Here is a 25,446-nt window from a genome sequence, read left to right on the forward strand (position 1 = left end):
TTTAAAATATAATCGTGGGCTTGTTGAGGTTCAGCATCACGCTGGCAAGACTCATCAACCCTAATGTTCATTACAGGATGAACGCTACCAGGGATTCGGAGATTATCATTCAACCACCACGTTAGTTGCTGCAGCATGCGAAAACAGACTTGCATCAGATTAATAAAGTAAATAAAGCAAGGGCAGCAATGTTAACATCGCTTTAATAAATAACTGACAGTATACCACAGTTATATTTATATTATTAACAGCAATAGGATTTCCTCTCACACAGCTATAATTTGCTCTCGTACACTTTCAGTGCATCTTCGTTAAGATTAGAGTGTGTGCATGAAGTATCATCTTTTCCATATCAGACCTGTACGTTGTCATTAATCGAATATTATTGTTCAGTACATATCGAGGGAGTTGTAAACGAGATTAAAGATGACGATGATTGCAATTTCAAATACACTATCAGAAATAGGGCTTCTCAAAAAACGTAACAGAAGCTTACATTTAGTTGATAGCAACACCGAATTTAGATGTCATACAGAAGCGTCAGTACTATTCGTTGCATTTAAGCGCTAACTGGTATTAAAATTAATTTACTTCGGTTAGGATTCGGATCTTCATATGCAACCAACATTTACAATAGTCAACATTTTGTTATTACACTTTTTCTGACTAGCTTACGCTATATCGAACATAACTGAGCTACATGTCCACTTATTCCTTTACAATAGCAATCAGTTAACTTTTTGGTAAATATGATGGGACTTCGATATACGTCCTAAACTCCTTTTCTTTCTCCATCTGCTCCTCCACCCTCTCTTTGCTCATCTCCTCCTCCGCCTCTCTCTCTCCACGTCCTCTTTCCCCCTCTTTATGTCTCCTCCGCCCCCTTCTCTCTGTTCATCTCCTCTTGCCCCCCCCCCTTTCCACTCTCTGACCTTGAGCTTGGTTTATTATTACTGCAAACGAAATATTACTGGAAATTGAAGTCGCTTACAAGGAATGTGTAAATCATTTTGGATCATTGGTATACGGGGTACGAGAGAGACCTCGCCAACTCCAGGATCTGGCAGGACAGTAGCTTCAACGACAGTATTTCGCTTCGTTTCAGTCTGCGAATGGGTAGGATTACGAAGTTTCCGACGATTTACTACCAAATTTGTAATAATGTATCGAATTAGCAGATGTAATGGGATAACCGTTGTGGTAACGGTCCGTCGATTTGTAAAAGATGCGGGCACTCCTAAAGCGATTTTACCTGATGTTGTCAGCTCTTTATGTCAAAAGAATTGAAGACTAAGCCAGCAGCACTTGTACTCCAAGTAACACATACTAAGCACCTAGCAAGTAGTCCATGTGAGCGCTTACTGAAAGGGCTGTAGCCAAAACCTACAGTTCCGACAGGCACATCGCTTGGGGGAAATATGTCAAATCATTTGAAGATGTCATTATGTGTACTGCTCGTGAAAGCACACGGAGAGGCTAACACTCGCCAGTCAAGGTGACGTCACACACGCCAACACAGAAGGAAATAGAGTATGGGCGGAATCTGCTAGATATGATGATAGATGCTGCAGTCGGTGGTAGGCAGGATCATTACAAACCCAAGTTTTAAAGACAGGAAGAAAGGATGAAAACAGTAGCTACCAGGATAGTGGAGGATGAATAATATGAAGAAATAAGAAAAAAAGTCCACAGGATGAAGGTGACTCCAGCAACAACAGGAAACTGACTTTCAATGGAGTAAGAAAGCAACTGGCAAATTTTTGGGAAGGGAGAATTACGATTCTCGATATGAGGGAAGAATTAGGACCAACAGTTCGCGGTAAGGCTGGAACTGACTATAACCATCCAGCCATGGGAAGAACAGCAGGCAGTAGCAAGTTCAGTGACGTCACTCATGTCCAAATATAGCAGCCTATTGGATGGATGGGAGTAGATATGGCAATATAGCCTATTTGGTCTAATGTTTAACTTTACTGATTACAGTCATCAAGGTTCAGCATTGAGTAACCTGTGACTTTCTCAGATATTCGTGAGATTGAAAGATTTAGAACGAAGCCGTCCAAACTTTTTGAGACAAAGTGAGAAACAGGTTAATTGTACCATTGGAGAGGTCGAGTTTTACGTCCACATCTGAGGACAGATATTATCAACAACGTGAGATCAGTCACACTATAAGACATTTCACGATGTCTGAGGTATAATCGAGGTCTTCGACACAGGCGGATTATAGGGAACCGTGCTGCACAGCCGTTCCTTACCTTGCTGGTTATGTACCAACAGCAACTGAAGCACCCTCTTACGATCTACCTCAGACGTTATGACGTGTTAGCGACACAAGACGTGCCTCAGAACATTGCTTAGCCCACATGAGAATCCACAATGATTTAACCACGTGAGTCATCTTGAGCTAATGTAGAAGGAATAATGAATGACAGTTCTAGAATGAAATTTTCATCCTGCAGTGGAGTGTACGCTGACATGAAACTTCCTGGCAGATTAAAACTGTCTGCCGGACCGAGACTAGAAATAGGGACCTTTGCCTATCGTGGGCAAGTGCTCTACCAACTGAGCTACCCAAGCACGACTCACGACCCGTCCTCACAGCTTCAATTCTGGTCCCGAGCTCGAGTCTTGGTCCGGCACACAGTTTTAATATTCCAGGAAATTTCAATGGCGGTTCTATTCAAACGTGGATAAATGTCAGATAGTGCCTGTAACAAAGAGAAATAAGCCAATACTATTTGGGTACATCACGTCACACCATTTAAATAAAATGGGACGAACGCGTAAAATCAGCATAAGAGAAGCAGTTAGAGTGCATAAACTAGTTGGGATGCACCTGGGAGTATGCAATAAATGGGTAAAGGAAATACACTCCTGGAAATTGAAATAAGAACACCGTGAATTCATTGTCCCAGGAAGGGGAAACTTTATTAACACATTCCTGGGGTCAGATACATCACATGATCACACTGACAGAACCACAGGCACATAGACACAGGCAACAGAGCATGCACAATGTCGGCACTAGTACAGTGTATATCCACCTTTCGCAGCAATGCAGGCTGCTATTCTCCCATGGAGACGATCGTAGAGATGCTGGATGTAGTCCTGTGGAACGGCTTGCCATGCCATTTCCACCTGGCGCCTCAGTTGGACCAGCGTTCGTGCTGGACGTGCAGACCGCGTGAGACGACGCTTCATCCAGTCCCAAACATGCTCAATGGGGGACAGATCCGGAGATCTTGCTGGCCAGGGTAGTTGACTTACACCTTCTAGAGCACGTTGGGTGGCACGGGATACATGCGGACGTGCATTGTCCTGTTGGAACAGCAAGTTCCCTTGCCGGTCTAGGAATGGTAGAACGATGGGTTCGATGACGGTTTGGATGTACCGTGCACTATTCAGTGTCCCCTCGACGATCACCAGTGGTGTACGGCCAGTGTAGGAGATCGCTCCCCACACCATGATGCCGGGTGTTGGCCCTCTGTTCCTCGGTCGTATGCAGTCCTGATTGTGGCGCTCACCTGCACGGCGCCAAACACGCATACGACCATCATTGGCAGAAGCGACTCTCATCGCTGAAGACGACACGTCTCCATTCGTCCCTCCATTCACGCCTGTCGCGACACTACTGGAGGCGGGCTGCACGATGTTGGGGCGTGAGCGGAAGACGGCCTAACGGTGTGCGGGACCGTAGCCCAGCTTCATGGAGACGGTTGCGAATGGTCCTCGCCGATACCCCAGGAGCAACAGTGTCCCTAATTTGCTGGGAAGTGGCGGTGCGGTCCCCTACGGCACTGCGTAGGATCCTACGGTCTTGGCGTGCATCCGTGCGTCGCTGCGGTCCGGTCCCAGGTCGACGGGCACGTGCACCTTCCGCCGACCACTGGCGACAACATCGATGTATTGTGGACACCTCACGCCCCACGTGTTGAGCAATTCGGCGGTACGTCCACCCGGCCTCCCGCATGCCCACTATACGCCCTCGCTCAAAGTCCGTCAACTGCACATACGGTTCACGTCCACGCTGTCGCGGCATGCTACCAGTGTTAAAGACTGCGATGGAGCTCCGTATGCCACGGCAAACTGGCTGACACTGACGGCGGCGGTGCACAAATGCTGCGCAGCTAGCGCCATTCGACGGCCAACACCGCGGTTCCTGGTGTGTCCACTGTGCCGTGCGTGTGATCATTGCTTGTACAGCCCTCTCGCAGTGTCCGGAGCAAGTATGGTGGGTCTGACACACCGGTGTCAATGTGTTCTTTTTTCCATTTCCAGGAGTGTGTTAAATGAAGGGAATTCATCGGTGTGTTGCTTCATACTAAAGACGTGTTTAACTACAACGAACAGTCATGTTTAATGTACACTCATATTTAGAAAACGACTAAAAATAGGAAGTTCGCATTCGGAAGACATGTACATTAGTATGTTTCGCAAAAATGACCAGCATTTGAACCACTTCGGCCGCGGGTTCAAGGGCATCATTGATTTCGTTGCGGAACGCCACCTACCGCTAAAATGTGCCTGCGGCTCTCGTTGTCGCTATAAACAGAAGATAATGGATCAGTGTGACTTGTGCAGACGAGCAGGATGCCTCGCAGACGTATGCGTGACCCGTAGCGTCAAAGCAGTGAATTTGAAAGAGGGCGCATTTTTGGCATCCGGGAAATTGCTACTCGTGTGGGACGAAGTGTTTCGGCAGTGCAACGGTTGTAAGCAGAATGGTTCACGGAAGGCCGTAGAACACTACGAGATGGGTCAGGTCGCACCACACAGACCACTCTCCAAGAAGAACGACACCTCATCCGAATGACATTGCCGGACGGATCTGCGTCCTCTGGTGCGCAGCAGTGGAACAGTGTGACGCACCGTACACTATCAGAGGTGACAGTCCGTCGCCGATCTTACGGCATGGTACGCGAGCGTCGTCCAGTTCTCCGGCTACCTTTGACAACTGTGCAGAAACGTGCTAGAAGGCAATGGTGTATGGAACGACGTCACTGGGGACAGGAACGGCATCGATAGTGTATTCGGACGAATCCAGGTTCTGTTTATTTGAAAATGGTAGCCGTAATTTTCGCCGCAGGCAGGGGAAGCAGTATCTAAGTCATTGTTTTCGCGCAAGACATACTGCGCCAGCTCAACGCCTTATGGTGTAGGGTGCTATTGGGTACAACCACAAATCGCAGTAGGTGCGTGTCCAGAGCACTGTGACAGTGTGACCTACGTGATTGACTTCCTGCACAACACCCCCAGACGGCATTTTTCAGCAAGACAGTGCAAGACCATATGACGCTACACGAACACGTGCCTCTTGGTGATACAGGCCCGCCAGATCACCAGACTTGTTGACAGTCGAAAACGTGCGATACGAGGGCAGTTCAATAAGTTATGCAACACATTTCTTTTCTGAAACAGGGGTTGTTTTATTCAGCATTGAAATACACCAGGTTATTCCCCAATCTTTTAGCTACACAACACTATTTTTCAACGTAATCTACATTCAATGCTACGGCCTTACGCCACCTTGAAATGAGGGCCTGTATGCCTGCACGGTACCATTCCACTGGTCGATGTCGGGGCCAACATCGTACTGCATCAATAACTTCTTCATCATCCGCGTAGTGCGTCCCACGGATTGCGTCCTTCATTGGGCCAAACATATGGAAATCCGACGGTGCGAGATCGGGGCTGTAGGGTGCATGAGGAAGAACAGTCCACTGAAGTTTTGTGAGCTCCTCTCGGGTGCGAAGACTTGTGTGAGGTCTTGCGTTGTCATGAAGAAGGAGAAGTTCGTTCTGATTTTTGTGCCTACGAACACGCTGAAGTCGTTTCTTCAATTTCTGAAGAGTGGCAGAGTCGATCGTTTGACCATGGGGAAGGACATCGAACAGAATAACCCCTTCAGCGTCCCAGAAGACTGTAACCATGACTTTACCGGCTGAGGGTATGGCTTTAAACTTTTTCTTGGTAGGGGAGTGGGTGTGGCGCTACTCCATTGATTGCCGTTTTGTTTCAGGTTCGAAGTGATGAACCCATGTTTCATCGCCTGTAACAATCTTTGACAAGAAAGTTTCAACCTCAGCCACATGACGAGCAAGCAATTCCGCACAGATGGTTCTCCTTTGCTCTTTATGGTGTTCGGTTAGACAACGAGGGACCCAGCGGGAACAAACCTTTGAATATCCCAACTGGTGAACAGTTGTGACAGCACTACCAACAGAGATGTCAAGTTGAGCACTGAGTTGTTTGATGGTGATCCGTCGATCATCTCGAACGAGTGTGTTCGCACGCTCCGCCATTGCAGGAGTCACAGCTGTGCACGGCCGGCCCGCACGCGGGAGATCAGACAGTCTTGCTTGACCTTGCGGCGATGATGACACACGCTTTGCCCAACGACTCACCGTGCTTTTGTCCACTGCCAGATCACCGTAGACATTCTGCAAGCGCCTATGAATATCTGAGATGCCCTGGTTTTCCGCCAAAAGAAACTCGAACACTGCCCATTGTTTGCAACGCACATCCGTTACAGACGCCATTTTAACAGCTCCGTACAGCGCTGCCACCTGTCGGAAGTCAATGAAACTATACGAGACGAAGCGGGAATGTTTGAAAATATTCCACAAGAAATTTCCGGTTTTTTCAACCAAAATTGGCCGAGAAAAAAAATGTGTTGCATTACTTATTGAACTGCCCTCGTATATGGTGAAACGACGGGTGCAGCGCGGTGACCCAATTCTAACCACCATGAGCCATGCTCTCTCCCAACTATGCGTTTCCATGAACTTCGCTGTCTATCTGTGTTTGGTTTCCCGCCCTTGTCGCGGTTACGTCGAGGTTCTTCTCCCTTCTACGTGTGGCAGCAGTGACGTGTATCGATATATGCGCCGTGTACCATGTTTGGTTTGGTGCATATAGTTTCCGGCAAGGGGGGTCTGGAGTCAGTCGGTCGGCTGTAGTGGACGAGAGAAGTTATCTCCACGCGTTGCAATCGTCTGGGTCCGCTGGCAGCCCCTGCGCAGTGCCGGAGCGTGTGTGGAGCTGTCCGATCGCCACGAGCTTCGTAGCTCAGCGACCCATGACGTCAAAGTTGAGTAGTTGTTTCAACTACCCAACCCACGTCTATTCATGTTGTGGTGGTTCGCTTCGGTGGTTTGCTGTTGGGAAAGTTTCCCAGAGAGCAACACCGAGTGGTTCTACTGCTGAGATTTAGCCGCCATGCGGTGCAATTAACTACACTCCTGGAAATTGTAATAAGAACACCGTGAATTCATTGTCCCAGGAAGGGGAAACTTTATTGACACATTCCTGGGGTCAGATACATCACATGATCACACTGACAGAACCACAGGCACATAGACACAGGCAACAGAGCATGCACAATGTCGGCACTAGTACAGTGTATATCCACCTTTCGCAGCAATGCAGGCTGCTATTCTCCCATGGAGACGATCGTAGAGATGCTGGATGTAGTCCTGTGGAACGGCTTGCCATGCCATTTCCACCTTGCGCCTCAGTTGGACCAGCGTTCGTGCTGGACGTGCAGACCGCGTGAGACGACGCTTCATCCAGTCCCAAACATGCTCAATGGGGGACAGATCCGGAGATCTTGCTGGCCAGGGTAGTTGACTTACACCTTCTAGAGCACGTTGGGTGGCACGGGATACATGCGGACGTGCATTGTCCTGTTGGAACAGCAAGTTCCCTTGCCGGTCTAGGAATGGTAGAACGATGGGTTCGATGACGGTTTGGATGTACCGTGCACTGTTCAGTGTCCCCTCGACGATCACCAGTGGTGTACGGCCAGTGTAGGAGATCGCTCCCCACACCATGATGCCGGGTGTTGGCCCTGTGTGCCTCGGTCGTATGCAGTCCTGATTGTGGCGCTCACCTGCACGGCACCAAACACGCATACGACCATCATTGGCACCAAGGCAGAAGCGACTCTCATCGCTGAAGACGACACGTCTCCATTCGTCCCTCCATTCACGCCTGTCGCGACACCACTGGAGGCGGGCTGCACGATGTTGGGGCGTGAGCGGAAGACGGCCTAACGGTGTGCGGGACCGTAGCCCAGCTTCATGGAGACGGTTGCGAATGGTCCTCGCCGATACCCCAGGAGCAACAGTGTCCCTAATTTGCTGGGAAGTGGCGGTGTGGTCCCCTACGGCACTGCGTAGGATCCTATGGTCTTGGCGTGCATCCGTGCGTCGCTGCGGTCCGGTCCCAGGTCGACGGGCACGTGCACCTTCCGCCGACCACTGGCGACAACATCGATGTACTGTGGACACCTCACGCCCCACGTGTTGAGCAATTCGGCGGTACGTCCACCCGGCCTCCCGCATGCCCACTATACGCCCTCGCTCAAAGTCCGTCAACTGCACATACGGTTCACGTCCACGCTGTAGCGGCATGCTACCAGTGTTAAAGACTGCGATGGAGCTCCGTATGCCACGGCAAACTGGCTGACACTGACGGCGGCGGTGCACAAATGCTGCGCAGCTAACACCGTTCGACGGCCAACACCGCGGTTCCTGGTGTGTCCGCTGTGCCGTGCGTGTGATCATTGCTTGTACAGCCCTCTCGCAGTGTCCGGAGCAAGTATGGTGGGTCTGACACACCGGTGTCAATGTGTTCTTTTTTCCATTTCCAGGAGTGTATTTTGGTCGACTACGATTTGAGTGCACCAGTGGAATTTTCTGTCTTTTGACCTCCCCTGGGCACTGACTTTAATTCTGGCAGTGTTCTTTGAGCGATGTTAACTGTTACCATGTTTCAAATACAAGTGTACCAGCGGAATTATCTTCCTAGTGGCCATTAGTGTTCCGGTTACCGGCCCTGACCACTAACGTAATTTCAGGCAGTGTCCTTTCCTTACCTGCTGCTGCTGTCCAACATCATGTGTAATTTTGACAGGTAATACATATATTCCCTTGTGGATTATCATGTTTGTAACATTCCCGGCTTGAGTTCTCATGTACTGATTGACGGGAAGCAAGTCGTTGTGTCGGTCGGTAAGTGGCTGTCCCCTGGTTGGGTTCCGGCGGATCAAGTATATTTGGGCCCACCACCTGTATCACCTAAGTGAACGAGGGCAGACCGACCTCCCTGGAGGTCTTCTGAGTGCCACTGGCGTTTCTTAATCTGTTGTCAGCTATTTTAAATTTTAGGCTTATGGTTATTTGTTTTGTTCGTTAAAATATTGCAAAGTTAATTTTTAAATTTATTTTTAAAGCCTTCTGCTTTTAAAGATTATGGAATATACTTTAAAATTTGAAGTTTAATTATGGCCCTCAGCCATTGGTATTGCACCTTTCATATGTTGGTTCTTTAGGTTATTTTGTTGCTATCTTAACTGCATTTTTGATTTTCTTTTTTTAGATTTCTTGTTGGCCTTCTGCCTTTAAAAGTTTATGGGAATATATTCTAAAATTTGGCAATTTAATTGTGCCCTCAGCCATTTGCATTGCACTTTGCGTATGTTGTTTTTTTAATTATTTTATTGCTATCTTAATTGGATTTTTATGTTGTTAAGATTTCTTGTTGGAGGCCTTCAGCCGTGAAAGAGTTGCATTCGGTAAAGATTCGGCTATGTGCCACTTTGGTTGTAAAGGTTACTAAATTACAATAAATGACAATTAGAAGCAGAAACTGACATCAACCCTTGGCCCTTTCCACAATCCTATTGCCTGTTCGGCCCAGCGGGTTTAGCGGGGGTCTCACACCACACATGAACTTTGGAACCAGCTGAGTGCGGTTTGGATGGCTATACCACAAGACGTCATTCGCGCCTTATAAGCGTCGATGCCATCATGGAACAAGTTGTCACGGCCCACGGCGGATCCCTTGCCTACTTGGCAACAGGGCACATTCTGAACTGAGGTGAGTGATATACTAATCATTTCTACAGAACATAATAATGTACGTGTCCTCTCAATTAATTGTCCTATCTTCAGTCGTTCAAGGTGTTCTGTTCTGAACAGGAGTGTATGTTACGCATAACTTATTTGATGATTTGATAATGAAGGCCGGCCGGGGTGGCCGAGCGGTTCTAGGCGCTACAGTCTGGAACCGCGCGACCGCTACGGTCGCTGGTTCCAATCCTGCCTCGGGCATGGATGTGTGTGATGTCCTTAGTTAGGTTTAAGTAGTTCTAAGTTCTAGGGGACTGATGACCACAGCAGTTAAGTCCCATAGCGCTCAGAGCCATTTAAACCATTTGATAATGAGCTTAGGCTTCACACTAAACATCAAGTAATAAATGAAATTAATATTGCCACCTTCAGGGTTGTTTCCAATTCATTGCATATTTCGATTAACCAGCACAGTTGATTACGTCATGCCTTCCAGAATGATGGGAATTATTGAAGGAAATAGCTTGCGAGATGGTAGTGCGACCAACTCTATTTCTTCAGTCATTTTCAAATAGGCATGACAACAAATATCGAACTAGAGTCGTATCGGGCTGGTATAGCCCTTTCAAAAATATAACAGAAGTTTTCGGGGAACTTAATTTGGAATACTTGTAAGAAACACTATGTAGTTTTCGAAAAACCTTGTTGAGTAAATGCCGACTTCTTTGCTTATCTTACAGGCCATGAAACTAAGATAAGAGACATTCAGGCAAGAACAGGTGCATTTAGAGAGTTCCTTCGCACCATATGTTAATGGAACAGAATAGTAAGTCGGTAGTATTGGTGTGATGTACTCCCCGCCATGCACTCTGCAGTGACTTGCAGATAGGATCCATAACTGTAGATCTAAGAAGTGTCGAGAACAAGAACAAAAATTGTGATCCTGAGTGCCTGAAAAGTATTGTCGAAGTGGTATTATCTCTCGAGTAACAACACATGTTTTTCTAGTCGCCCTACGACCTCCAACGTGACGCATGCCTAGAGCCAAGTGCTGAGATGGCTCTCCATCTGCAGTAGAAATGCTGGAGTATGTGATTTCACTGCTGCCCGTCAGACGTCTCGACAAAAGCTAATGGAGTGCATTGGCCTGGCAGCAATTCGTACAGTGATGCGGTTCCAAGAAATATGTGTAAACAAGAGGTCCTCGGATGCCGCTGCCATGTTTCGCGCTGCTCGTACCAGTTTCTCGCCGTGCTGTGGCGTTATGGCCTTAGTCAAGCGTAGCCAGCGTCGGGCTGGACTGCGACTTTATTAGCCGGGGGGGGGGGGGGGGCGGGGAGCGCCACCACGTATTCCTGTCTGCCAACAGGCGGGGGCGGGGGGCGGGGGTCACCCGTGTATTCCCGTCGGCTGCCAGCGACCGCCTCCGCTCCGCCCCCGAGCCTGCCACGCCACACGGTCTCGGTAATTGAGAGCCGTCAGCTGCATCCAGCGGAATTTCCGACCCTCTGCTGGCACTCAGTCACAAACGCGCACAGGCGAGCGCGCGCGCGCACACACACACACACACACACACACACACAGATGGAGCGCAACGTACGTACTACAGAGAGACGCTCGCCGCACCGAACGTGCGCAGCCTCCCCTCGTTTCAGTTTCATTCTCTTCCGGATCAGAATTTCATCAGTCGCTTCGTTTCCTAGCCAAAAAACAAACACCCGTCGTGGGCTGCACCGCATCGGTTCGCATACGTCCACAATATCTCGCCGACTTCGTCGTTCTTTTTGCACCATTCTTTCTCCCATGAGCTTGCTCACCGACATCCAACAAATCACTGTGCCGCATGCAGTAATCTTTACATCACATACTCCGAAACAAACTGTACTAAAAGCGGCAATTTAAAGGCGATGAATGCAATGAAACGATAGAGAGACTTGATCGTTTTCTAGAGCCCGATGTTATTGCATTCTCTGAAAATTGGAATGACTAACAACAAAGTTTAAACCAATTTAGGTGTTTCCAGAGTGAAATCAGGGCACAGATGGGCAACAGATCCGGCCCACATTTGGTTTTTATCCGGCCCGTGGAAGAGATTCATGGGACAGAGAGCGTGGATGTTTTAGAACACTGCTGTTCTTGAAACTGAAGGTAACACTGGTTCAAAAATGGTTGAAATGGCTCTGTCCACAATGGGGCTTAACATCTGAGGGCATCAGTCCCCTAGAACTTAGAACTACTTAAACCTAACTAACCTAAGGACATCACACACATGCATGCCCGAAGCAGGATTCGAACCTGCGACCGTAGCGGTCGCGTGCTTCCAGACTGTAGCGCCTAGAAGCGCTCGGCCCCTCCGGACGGTGATAACACTGGTCAACAATATTTTTGTTGCATTGCTATCAGCAATTGTTCTTATATAATTTGAGGGTGCTGATTTCAAATTTGAAGTCATTTTTTTCTGAAAGTTACAGATTTCTTTGTAATCGTCTAAAGTCAATATTTCATGTTTTTATCACAATATTATACAGTAGATGGATAAATATTTGATTTCAGACTGTTGAACTTAGATGGATTATGCAAATTAAATTAAATTAAACTAAAATTCAGTAGAAGCAGAGGATTAATCAATTCAGTGGTAAAAACTCACATACATACCGTCATGAAGAAGGTCACATTTAGATAAAAGTGACTTGTAACTGACACACTCTACTGAGGCATACATCTTCGTTTCAAGTTCTTCCGTTTGTGGATTACCTCAGAGAGAATACGTTTAATATTCCAGAAATAATCTGCCGATATATCTTTGTCCCGTATGCCTTGATGTTGCTCTTCTATCATCTTGAGGTCCTGATAGGACTGTACGCCTTGTTCGTCATTTACATCTCCTAAGTTGTCAGGGAATTTATTAAGACTAATGTATCGAAAATGGAGTTTAACACATATATTACATCCCAGGAACATATTTTTCTCTGTGAAACATGAAAGATATATCTAGTCTATTTTTAGGAATATGACAATTTTTACGTAACACTCAGTACACATTTTTATTACAGTCTGGAGACTAATACTTAATCTGCAAGTTTGGAGAGCCCAAATCACAAGCAAGGTTCAAAATGGTTCAAATGGCTCTAAGCACTATGGGACTTAACATCTGAGCAGTCCCCTAGACTTAGAACTACTTAAACCTAACTAACCTAAGGACATCACACACATCCATGCCCGAGGCAGGATTCGAACCTGCGACCGTAGCAGCAGCGCAGTTCCCGATTGAAGCGCCTAGAACCGATCGGCCACAGCGGCCGGCCACGCGCAATGTCATTTATCTGAGACTGGTTAAGCTGATGAGAAGTTGAGAGCTGTGCGGGATTAGAAGAATACATGTCAGTCACTTTCTTCACCTCTCTCTAGGTTATGGTCGGAATCCGCATCTGCAGACGGAGTAAATCCTGTGGAAACTGGATGTAGGGGACATTCAAAAATGGTTCAAATGGCTCTGAGCACTATGGGACTCAACCGCTGTGGTCATCAGTCCCCTAGAACTTAGAACTACTTAAACCTAACTAACCTAAGGACATCACACACATCCATGCCCGAGGCAGGATTCGAACCTGCGACCGTAGCAGTCGCACGGTTCCGGACTGCGCGCCTAGAACCGCGAGGCCACCGCGGCCGGCTGTAGGGGACATTATAAAATGGTATTTTATGTCTGTTTTTCGTACCAATTCCATTTGTATTAACGATGCAGAACTAACTGTCAATTGTTTCACTTTATGGTTCTTGCCAGGATATAGGGGTTCCGAAAGGTAAATCCATACGCTCTACTTTCTTCCAGAAACGTAGCATTTCCTTACAGTTGTGACACACAGTAAGTGGTGTTCATGTTTTGTCTTGGTTGGCAACAGCAAGTCCAAAGTACGCTTTAAAATCTTACCTCACAATTGGTTGTTATACTGCGTCTTTGTCGAATTTGTGTGTAGTATCGACGAAAGTAACAGAAACTGTCTGAATGACAGTCTCTTAGTAGCCATGAAATCAAACATAAAATAAAAAGATGTACAGTATCACAACCCTGTCGAAAACATAAACGTGTAAGTAATTAATCTCACCGCAAACGGCCGGAATGGAAAAATTGGAACTGCAAGAAAATCAGAGCATAGTGAGCAAAACCGATTACAGATGTCAGCAGATCCAAAACATTAAGAAACGCCTAAAAAACTCATGCAAATGTATAATGGTACTGAGATACCGAAATCACAGTAGTAATCCGTTGTAGTTGCTACATATTTTATTACAATCAAAAGCATTTTAAAATCATAATCACAGTAATACAGGAGACTGCCTTACAAGGCCAGATCACTTGGAAAAATAACAGATAAATTTCTCTAACCGGAACAAAACCCATGAAACTCGAAATTTGAATATGACTAGGTAAATATACTCAAGTAAAACTTTACTTAAATAGTACAAATGTCCATTCAATTCCCATCAGAACTCTCAATACTTCCAATCGGCTGAGGAACAGATTAAGGGTAAGAACACAGATCTTTTAAGGTTTTGTTTAGGAAAGTTGGCTAGCCAAACTATATACAAATGACTAAAACAATTAAGGAGGTCCTTTAATTTTGACCAAACCAGTCTTCAAATTTACTTACTCAATAGATTTATCAATAATATCCTCAGAATGATTACAACTAGAATATGACCATATGACTTGCCCCTAAAATGAGATTGCTTCAATATCGCGTGTGAACTAGCGATAGACGCTAGTAGACAAAGGATTCAAATCAATACGAGAGATCCACGAGACAGGAAATGACATAGAAATGTACTCAACTTTGCACTGCAATTGAACTTCAGATGCTATAATTCTCGACCGAAAAGATGGAATCACGCAACAGTGACAACATAACCCAAGATGTAAAGGAGAGGACAGGGCCATAGATATTTCTCTGCCCCCGTGGCGCTCTGCTTCCAGTATGCTCGCGTCGACCGCTGCCAGTTATCTGTAACACAACACACATCAACGGCAGATAATATTCTGAGACATAAACTACGCAATCTTATCTAGAGAACAGGTGATCAATACAATTGAATAGAAACAAACTAGCTTCCGTGAGTTACTTGACCAGTGCCAGCCCTTAAACTTTGATTAATAAGTTCGCTAAAAATCATGCCCTAAAGTTAAGATGACAAGAATTATCTCGGCGCACATTTACACGCCAAACTACCAGATGAACTACACTGCTGGCCACCGTAAATGCAACACCAAGAAAGACAAGAGGTAGCACAACAAGATTTATTTTGTGGATAACATGTTGACCAAGTATCAAATGATTACGTTTACAGACGTCTGTGACATGTGGTTCCTGCCAGAATCAGTGGCCAGAGTAGCCGCCATTGTTGGAGATCACCGCTGCCACACGTCTCGGCATTGAGTCAAAGACACGTTGGATGTGTTCCTGGGGTACAGCAGCCCAAGCAGCTTCCACACGTTGCCATCTGGTGTGGCAGCTGGGGATGTAATCTGGGTCACTCGTTGAGCAACCATGGACCACGTGTTTTCTATCGGCGAAAGATCCGGAGAGCGAGCCGGCCAGGGAAGCAATTCAATCTGGTTATTGACGAAGAACCTTTGGACAATGCGTGCCACGTGTGGTCGCACATTATCCTTTTGAAATATGGCTGTGGCCGAGCCCTGAAGGTAAGGAAGGACAACTGGCTCCAGCACCTCGGATATGTAGCGCCGGCTATTTAAAGTACCGGCAATGCGTACTAGAGGCGTGCGAGAGTAATATCCAATACCGCCCCATACCATAATACCCGGTGCAAGACCAGTGTGGCGGTGCATAATGCAGCTGTCCAGCATCCTCTCTCCACGGTGTCTCCACACTCGAATCCGACCATCGTGGTGCTGCAGACAGAAGCGTGCCTCGTCAGTAAAGACAACGTCATTCCATTCTGCCGTCCACATCCGTCTGTCATCACACCATTGGCGACGGAGACGTCTATGGTTCTGCGTCAGCGGTAGACGAAGCAATGGACGTCTTGCGGACAGACCACTCTGCTGTAAACGGCGTCGAATGGTATGCGCAGACACTGGATGATGCGTTACAGACGCAATGTGCTGTGCTATGGTTCGGGATGTCACTGAGCGATCCGTCACTGCCATGCGCACAATTTGCCTATCAGCACGTGCAGTGGTGCACCGAGGTGAATGCGATCGACCACGTCGGTCCGTCGTACCCTCCTGCATCCAACGGTCACATATCCGCATTACAGTTGTTTGGTTTCGTCCAACACGACTAGCGATTTCTCTGTATGATAATCCACAATCTCGGTAAGCCACTATCCTTCCTCTGTCGAACTCGGATACTTGATTAAAAGATGTTCGCTGTTGTCTACGAGGCATAACTGATCGTCTTGTGAAACAACCACAAGGTAAACACACGTGCCGAACGTACACTCGTCGAAATCGCCAAGCCTTAAATGGCGCTATGAGGTGGCGCCACAGGCGCGCGTGATGTGCGTCTGCGCTGAAATTATAATCAGTTGCATATCTCATCGCTGCAAACCCATGGTGTAAATTTCACTTGATTTGGATGCTTCCTTCAGGGTGTTGCATTTACGGTGGCCACCAGTGTACAAGGTAGAATAGAGGACGCATCTTGGCGTGTCTTGAAAAGCCAGAGCCGGACTTACTCACTACTCGTTGCACTTCTAGCTACGTCTTTAACTACGCTTCATGTCCGTTGGTTGGGCGTAGCAACACTTCCTCAACTGCCGTCAAGATAGTTAGACAAGACACCGAGGTAAGTGATAAACACCTAAAACATTTCCAACGGATTTTTAGTACACTGGCATATTCAATCAATCAGCACGCAACTCACCGAAGCAAGTCGGCGACTCCAATTCAATCGGACGGCGTAGCTTATAACAGCCTCGAAAGAGCTTGTCCTTCCGACCTCTAGGAAAACCAAATCACCATGGGCGGTGGATCCGCCCTCACGACTCAACACGCCGTAGCCGCTGGCCCCGCTCCTTCGTTGTCCGACTCGTCCTCTCTCCGTCCTGTCTACGTACACAGTCCCACGTGACTCTAGCTCACCGTCGAGCCCCAGCAGAGCGCACGCGCTGCCGTTAAATCCGCGCTGCCAAAGATGAGCAGAAGACAAGTAAGCATCGAAGTCGACTCAAAGATCAAAATGACGATCGATGGAAACTGGTGCCAGCTCACAGAGGGAAGTTCGAAAAAAATTGTTGCTGTAATTTATAACGAATCAGCTGTAACAAGTTGCCTTTAGAGGCGTTTACTTTTTCATGATGACGTTTCAAGTTGCGTGGTATCCCACGTTCAGATGTCTACATTTATTTATTTGTCACGAACACTGTTTCTTTGCTAACTACGTTGCATAATTCTGCAAGAGACGTTTTTAAGACAGTTACTGTAAAACGTCGTAAGTAAAGATACCCTTTCACGACGATTAGGTAAATGTGAACATCTGAAGCTGGAATGAAATGAATGTAGAGACACGTGTTTTGAGACATAATTCGTTGGCGTAGCATGTCGCTCATATCTGTGTCACCCCATAAACATTAACGTCACGAACTCTCTCTCTCTGTCTCTCTCTCTCTCTCTCTCTCTCTCTCTCTCTCTATATATATATATATATATATATATATATATATATATATATATTCCTGGAAATGGAAAAAAGAACACATTGACACCGGTGTGTCAGACCCACCATACTTGCTCCGGACACTGCGAGAGGGCTGTACAAGCAATGATCACACGCACGGCACAGCGGACACACCAGGAACCGCGGTGTTGGCCGTCGAACGGTGTTAGCTGCGCAGCATTTGTGCACCGCCGCCGTCAGTGTCAGCCAGTTTGCCGTGGCATACGGAGCTCCATCGCAGTCTTTAACACTGGTAGCATGCCGCGACAGCGTGGACGTGAACCGTATGTGCAGTTGACGGACTTTGAGCGAGGGCGTATAGTGGGCATGCGGGAGGCCGGGTGGACGTACCGCCGAATTGCTCAACACGTGGGGCGTGAGGTCTCCACAGTACATCGATGTTGTCGCCAGTGGTCGGCGGAAGGTGCACGTGCCCGTCGACCTGGGACCGGACCGCAGCGACGCACGGATGCACGCCAAGACCGTAGGATCCTACGCAGTGCCGTAGGGGACCGCACCGCCACTTCCCAGCAAATTAGGGACACTGTTGCTCCTGGGGTATCGGCGAGGACCATTCGCAACCGTTTCCATGAAGCTGGGCTACGGTCCCTCCACCGTTAGGCCGTCTTCCGCTCACGCCCCAACATCGTGCAGCCCGCCTCCAGTGGTGTCGCGACAGGCGTGAATGGAGGGACGAATGGAGACGTGTCGTCTTCAGCGATGAGAGTCGCTTCTGCCTTGGTGCCAATGATGGTCGTATGCGTGTTTGGCGCCGTGCAGGTGAGTGCCACAATCAGGACTGCATACGACCGAGGCACACAGGGCCAACACCCGGCATCATGGTGTGGGGAGCGATCTCCTACACTGGCCGTACACCACTGGTGATCGTCGAGGGGACACTGAATAGTGCACGGTACATCCAAACCGTCATCGAACCCATCGTTCTACCATTCCTAGACCGGCAAGGGAACTTGCTGTTCCAACAGGACAATGCACGTCCACATGTATCCCGTGCCACCCAACGTGCTCTAGAAGGTGTAAGTCAACTACCCTGGCCAGCAAGATCTCCGGATCTGTCCCCCATTGAGCATGTTTGGGACTGGATGAAGCGTCGTCTCACGCGGTATGCACATCCAGCACGAACGCTGGTCCAACTGAGGCGCCAGGTGGAAATGGCATGGCAAGCCGTTCCACAGGACTACATCCAGCATCTCTACGATCGTCTCCATGGGAGAATAGCAGCCTGCATTGCTGCGAAAGGTGGATATACACTGTACTAGTGCCGACATTGTGCATGCTCTGTTGCCTGTGTCTATGTGCCTGTGGTTCTGTCAGTGTGATCATGTGATGTATCTGACCCCAGGAATGTGTCAATAAAGTTTCCCCTTCCTGGGACAATGAATTCACGGTGTTCTTATTTCAATTTCCAGGAATATATATATATATATATATATATATATATATATATATATATAGTTGTGACTTAATGCGCTAGGAGCGTTAATGTCACATCACGTGACAAGGCGGCTCGCGATTTTAATTAAGAGTGAGAATGGCCTTACGTTCCACCAAAGGTGGCTCATGATTGAATTAAAGTATTAATCTTTTGAAATAATTTTGTATTGCGCAGTTTTTTATTTAGCTTGTGAAAGAATACCGTGGTACAAGGATCAGCAGATGACTCAGACAGTTGCAGCGCGATCATTGTCCACACTACAAAAGGATGCAGAACGATGTTGCTTCAATTACTAGCGGAGAGCATGGGGATTATCTGAACTGTTTTAATACTGCTAGGAAATGATGCCTTTAGGCTACAGATGTGACTGAAGTCGCCCTAGCTAGGCAACAGTATGACTATATTCACAATCACGAGGAGGTACGGTCATAGACAACATTTGTCAAGAACGGTGTAGCATAGCATTTAAGGTAATTGAGTACATCACAGTGTGGGCTCCACGAGAGGACGGAAGCTGTGAGGAACCTTGCTGAGCCATGACCATACCACAACCGATGCTCGTAACTTACTGAGAATATTCTTTCAATCCAAGGCGCGCAGATATTGCTCACTAATGTTTGTCGACAGAAATTTAGAGTTGCTCACCTAAGGGCATGCGACTGATAATGGGAGCAAAACTTAAGAAAAAATCGACTCGTTCGGCCAGGAAAATGCGTTCGACAATGCAAAATGGCGCAAGATGTTCGAAATTTTGACAAAAAAAGGAAGCTGTACGGAAAGACTGTCAACACACGATACGTACAAGCATCAAGAGGGAAAAAAGAATGGAAAACCAAGAACGCAGTGCTCGAATAAAAAAGTCTCGGCTGTAGTCTTTCGCCTCTATTATCTAATCTACACACACATGTATTAGAGGTGATATATATTAAAATGGTTCAAATGGCTCTGAGAGCTATGGGACTTAACAGCGGAGGTCATCTGTCCCCTAGAACTTAGAACTACTTAAACCTAACTAACCTAAGGGCATCACACACATCCATGCCCGAGGCAGGATTCGAACCTGCGACCGTAGCGGTCGCGCGGTTCCAGACTGTAGCGCCTAGAACTGCTCGGTCACTCTGGCCGGTGATATATATTACAGACAAAGTTAGTGAACTCCTTATAGATGTTGACGCTGACTTTATTCGTTCTTGAAGGAGTTCTGCTCACTGGTTCTCGTAACCCAGCTCTGAGTTGCACTGCCACCCACCGTTTTGGCTGTTACAAACTGTGGTAAGATGACAAACTGACGTACATATCTTTGTGAATAACGGTCTTCCACAAACTGTTGTGCTTATAATGCACCCTCGACACAGTGATACCTTAAATAACTTCAAGACGAATTAGTATTATGTGCCAATGTTAACAGTTCATCTTGATGCTTCTAGTGATGGAGGTCATTAGAGAATCAGTTGGAGAGCTGGTGCAGCTGGTATTGACACTAGACTTCTGTGACATACTTCTCCTATGACGTCATATAGCAGTGAAATTTCCCTTACTCCACTTTTATCCCAATACAGTGACATAGAAATTCAAAATGGGAATTTTTCGTAGACACATGTCAAGAACAATTTATAAAATTTTTAAGATGGCTACCGATTTCATTGTTACTACTGGGCTCATGATTTGACATATAAGCTGGTTATATAGCCCTATTTTATGGTTTGAGTTCATCCAGGTTACTCAGTCTATTCCACTAGTCTTATTGTTGTTCACACTTGTCGTTGCTAATGTTCTTGCATGCAGGAGTCGCTGTCTGATCTTAGTTTTGTTAAAAATCACAGCAATAATCTTGTGTGATGACCAGAATCCAAAGGTATTAGTCATTTTCCTACTGGAACAATGAAAATACTCCAAAATTGACAAGCAAATCTTCCTTACTGAGAATGGATTTGAGCTATGTTCTGTCTGCCTATAGTTTTAAGTATTTACCTAGAATATGAAGCGATGTTGCACCATACATCCAAGAGGGTGTGGAATGACTTAGAAATACTACTAAGCAGAATAGTAATAGACTCCGTAAGAAGGGTAGTTTCCTTGTATCCATGTGTGGTGGTCTCGAAAATGTGTGTCTAGCAACAGAAAAAGCAAAGTTTATAAATGATGGACGATCTACATTTAAGCTGAGCAGAAATTTAGGTGCGTGTAGCGTGTGTGAAGTGGCATGACTTTTCAGTATGACACATTCATTCTGCATGGTCTGTGTAGCTCCTGTGCGTTGCGAGACACACAGGCGTTCTTTGCCTGTTGGGGTTAGAGATGCACTGCACTGACAGAAACGATGTGAATATCTTGCAATATTTCTCAAACGGTTTCACGGATACTATTCGATAAAAAACTGATTTTTATGTTACTTGTAGATTTTTATCTCAGCTACATGGGAAACTGCCCATCATCTCGCTAATCGTCATACGTATTGTGATATTCGCATTTAAGTACGACACTTCGAAAAATTCGAATAATTTCCAATGAATAATATTGGTCTCTATGATTTTGCGTTTGTTGCATATTAAACCATATCTTGCTGCGTATGAAATTTGGCTAACTGAATTTTTCTTTAGGAGATGTCTGTTTCCAGTCTTGAGAAAATGGATGTTATGTACCACATTTACTTCCGATCTCATGTGTGTGCGAATGAAATATTCGTAACATCCCTCATGTCTCCTAAACCAGCCGAGATGTGTAACGAGATTTTGGGAAAGGATGCAAGGAAGTATGCAAGGTAGTTTGCCACATGGTTAACAGATGGAACTTTCTTGTGTGATATATCCGAAGCTGTAGTTTGTATTTCATATTATCTTTTTTTTTCGATCCAGTGCTGTAATCTTTTTAGAGTCATTGAGAGTTAGTGAAAAGAGAACTTCCTAGTATGAAAATCATGAATTTTCTTCTGTTATGTTACTGCAAACTGACACAGTGAGATCTTCTGTAAGCTATTGACCGCACCATTATCTCGTTTAATGAGACACTCTGTTCCAGAATTCTCTCACAAAAGCTACTGAAAAATGAGTTTGTGCAGTTTATACTGTATTTTGGCAAACTGAGCCGAATTAAATCTATGAACAAGAGAAATGTAGCAATTACTCATAATGCTGACGCTCTTCACTTGACAAAGATTGTCATTCCACACAAAAATAAATCTTCAATTCTGCTGCCGTTTTGATGAAATCCCCATAACCCATCATATTTTTAATAGTGAGCGACTGGAATGGAAAGTTACCAAAGGATTTGCTTCCTGTTCTTCACCTGTGAAATATGAAAATAATGGCGAGTGCTTCTGACATACTGACGCAAACATACGATGGCTGCTCACCTAAAGCTTGGCAAACTGACAATGTGTCGCCTTCAGATCTGTTATAATAATCAAACAGTAACGTTACTCAAAACTGCACACAGCAAACACCGCTTAGTAACATAAAACTGTAAAATGATGGCGTAATAAACATCTCATCCAAGACAACTTAACTGAGTAAGGTGAAAGCATTAAAATCAGAAAGTTACTTAAAACAGAAGAACAGTCAGTAAATCACCTAGGCTACACAGCCAGAGAAGTGTTTATACCAAACCGAAATTTCTATGAGAAATAGACGCTTACCTCTAGGAGGTGGTTCTTAACTGCTAGCATTTACAAGTAGGCTCTCTTCCATTACATTTAGTTTGCAGGACTATCTACAGCACAATTTAAATAGCATACAATAATTCGACAAATTTCCTTACAATGTTTAAAAGATAACGTAATAAATCCAAGTAAATACCACTCGATAAATAAGAATTACCACAGAGCTTATGGGCAATTTAACCTCACTAAATACGCAATTTCATTAAGCAATATGATAAAAACAAGCGGTCTGACGGCTGACAGGAAATTAACACTGATTTGAAAGCCATCATATTGAAAGTACCAGACAGCTTGTGGCTTAAACAAGTAACAGTAAGGAATAACTTCAAGTAGAACTTATAATGACAAGCAGCCATCGTTATGCATGAGGAACAAGCCCTAACCATTAAATGGACAAACTCAAACAGACGAGTTGAGGTTAACAATAATTACAACTGGTGAAAAATTCTTGAGATCCGTAAAGTGCGAATCACAGAGGTGGGAATATCACAGCGCGAGTGATACCAACCACAGCTACATCAAGAAGTCGTTATTCCGCAGTTTCAACTCAACGCAAAACGCCTGTATCAAAAAGCGCACACCATTGACACAGGGGAAGACAGTTCAGCTGGAGCACACAGAAGGGCGTGGTGGAAACTTCGATGCTCCCAGTAACGGAACACTCGTAACTAATCAGCCGCGGCACAAGTAGAGCCAACAACCCCTCACAGCCTACGCGCCACTGTCCGTGTTGCTGTCTCGCCACGTACCCAGACGCTTCCCAACTCCACACGCTCTGGCGTGTTTTCAAGACTCCGAGCCAGCGATAACACACTGGAAGCTAAGGGCAAAACATGCCACCTAGCGGGGCACGAGCATGTAAAGGAGGAAGAAAAGATAAAGCCGCCGCGGCTCATATGTAAGGAGCGAAATGCTTTTTTTCATCACAAGGCGACAATTAAAATGTTGCCATTCATTGTGGTTTCTCGATCGTTTCCAGCATACAGTGAAAATATGATGGCTGCATCCATATACGAGGGGCGTTTGAAAAGTCCATGCAAAAATAAAAACTACGTACGTGTTTGGGGTAAACCTTTTTTATTTTTCGACATACTCTCCTTTTAGACTTATACACTTTGTCCAACGCTGTTCTAATTTGTTGATCCCTTCCGAATAATAGGAATTGCCCAAGTCTGCAAAATAGTTATTAGTTGCTGCAATGACCTCCTCGTTTGAATAAAATCTTTGTCCCGCCAGCCATTTCTTTAAATTGGGGAACAAATAGTAGCCTGAGGGAGCCAAGTCTGGAGAATAGGGGGGATGTGAAACGAGTTGAAATCCTATTTCCATTAATTTTGCGACCACAACTGCTGTGGTGTGTGCTGGTGCATTGTCGTGATGGAAAAGGACTTTTGGCGGTCCAATCACCGGCGTTTTTCTTGCAGCTCGGTTTTCAGACGGTCCAATAACGATGAATAATATGCACCTGTAACAGTTTTACCCTTTTCCAGATAGTCGATGAGGATTATCCCTTGCGAATCTCAAAAGACAGTCGCCATAACCTTTCCGGCTGAAGGAATGGTCTTCACCTTTTTTTGGCGAAGATTCTCCCTTGGTAACTCATTGTTTAGATTGTTGTTTGGTCTCAGGAGTATAGTAATGTATCCATGTTTTATCCACAGTGACGAAACGACGCTTTAAGTCCTGCGGATTCTTCCTGAACAGCTGCAAACCATCCTTGCAACAGTTCACACGATTCCGTTTTTGGTCAAGGATGAGCAATCGCCGTACCCATCTTGCGCATAGCTTCCTCATGTCCAAATGTTTATGCAAAATATTATGTACCCATTCATTCGAGATTCCCACAGCACTAGCAATCTCACGCATCTTAACTCTTCTGTCTTCCATCACCATATCATGGCGTTTATCAATGGTTTCTAGAGTCGGAACCTCCACAGGGCGTCCAGAACGTTCAGCATCGCTTGTGGCCATATGACCACTCCGAAAATTTTGAAACCACTTATAAACTGTTCTAATCGCAGGTGCAGAGTCACCATAATCTTTATCAGGCATCTCTTTAGTCTCCTGAGGCGTTTTGCCTTTCATAAAGTAATGTTTCATCACCACACGAAATTCTTTTTCGTCCATTTTTTGACAATCACTCGACTTCCTTGATTCACGAGAATGCCAAACACAAAGAAATAGACCAATATGGCTGAGACTTAGTGTGCGTTCTTTCCAAACATGCTACTAAGTAAACATGACCCTTCGACCATAGATATTGGTAGACTGGTCCTGACGTATATTTCGTGGCACCAACATCTCTACTGCTATACCACGTGACTATTGGCAAAACAATGGTGGTATCCTGTTGTGCTTATGGTTGTACCGAGCGTTTTGTGAAGGGAAGTAACATTAAATTTCACGTGTAAGTATTATTAGTATAATTTAGCGGCGTTTCTTGAATACTGACAAACTATTGTGTGTATCATATACTTACCCAGAACGCCACAGTTACGTAAATTGGCTGTTTGAAGTGCTGTGTTTGTTTCCAGGCGCACATTGCAATCGTATATATTTCTTGAAATGGTAAGCAACAAAGCTGCATTTTCTCTTTCGTATAGGTTTCCAAAGGATGAAGGGCGCAGGCAGATGTGGATACAGGCAGTGAAACGAAAAGATTTCAAGCCTACTGCGCACACACGCATCTGTTCGAAGCACTTTGAAGAAGATATATATATATATATATACACTCCTGGAAATGGAAAAAAGAACACATTGACACCGGTGTGTCAGACCCACCATACTTGCTCCGGA

Source organism: Schistocerca nitens, chromosome 1, assembly GCF_023898315.1.
Source record: "Schistocerca nitens isolate TAMUIC-IGC-003100 chromosome 1, iqSchNite1.1, whole genome shotgun sequence".
NCBI classification, from domain to species: Eukaryota; Metazoa; Arthropoda; class Insecta; order Orthoptera; family Acrididae; genus Schistocerca; species Schistocerca nitens.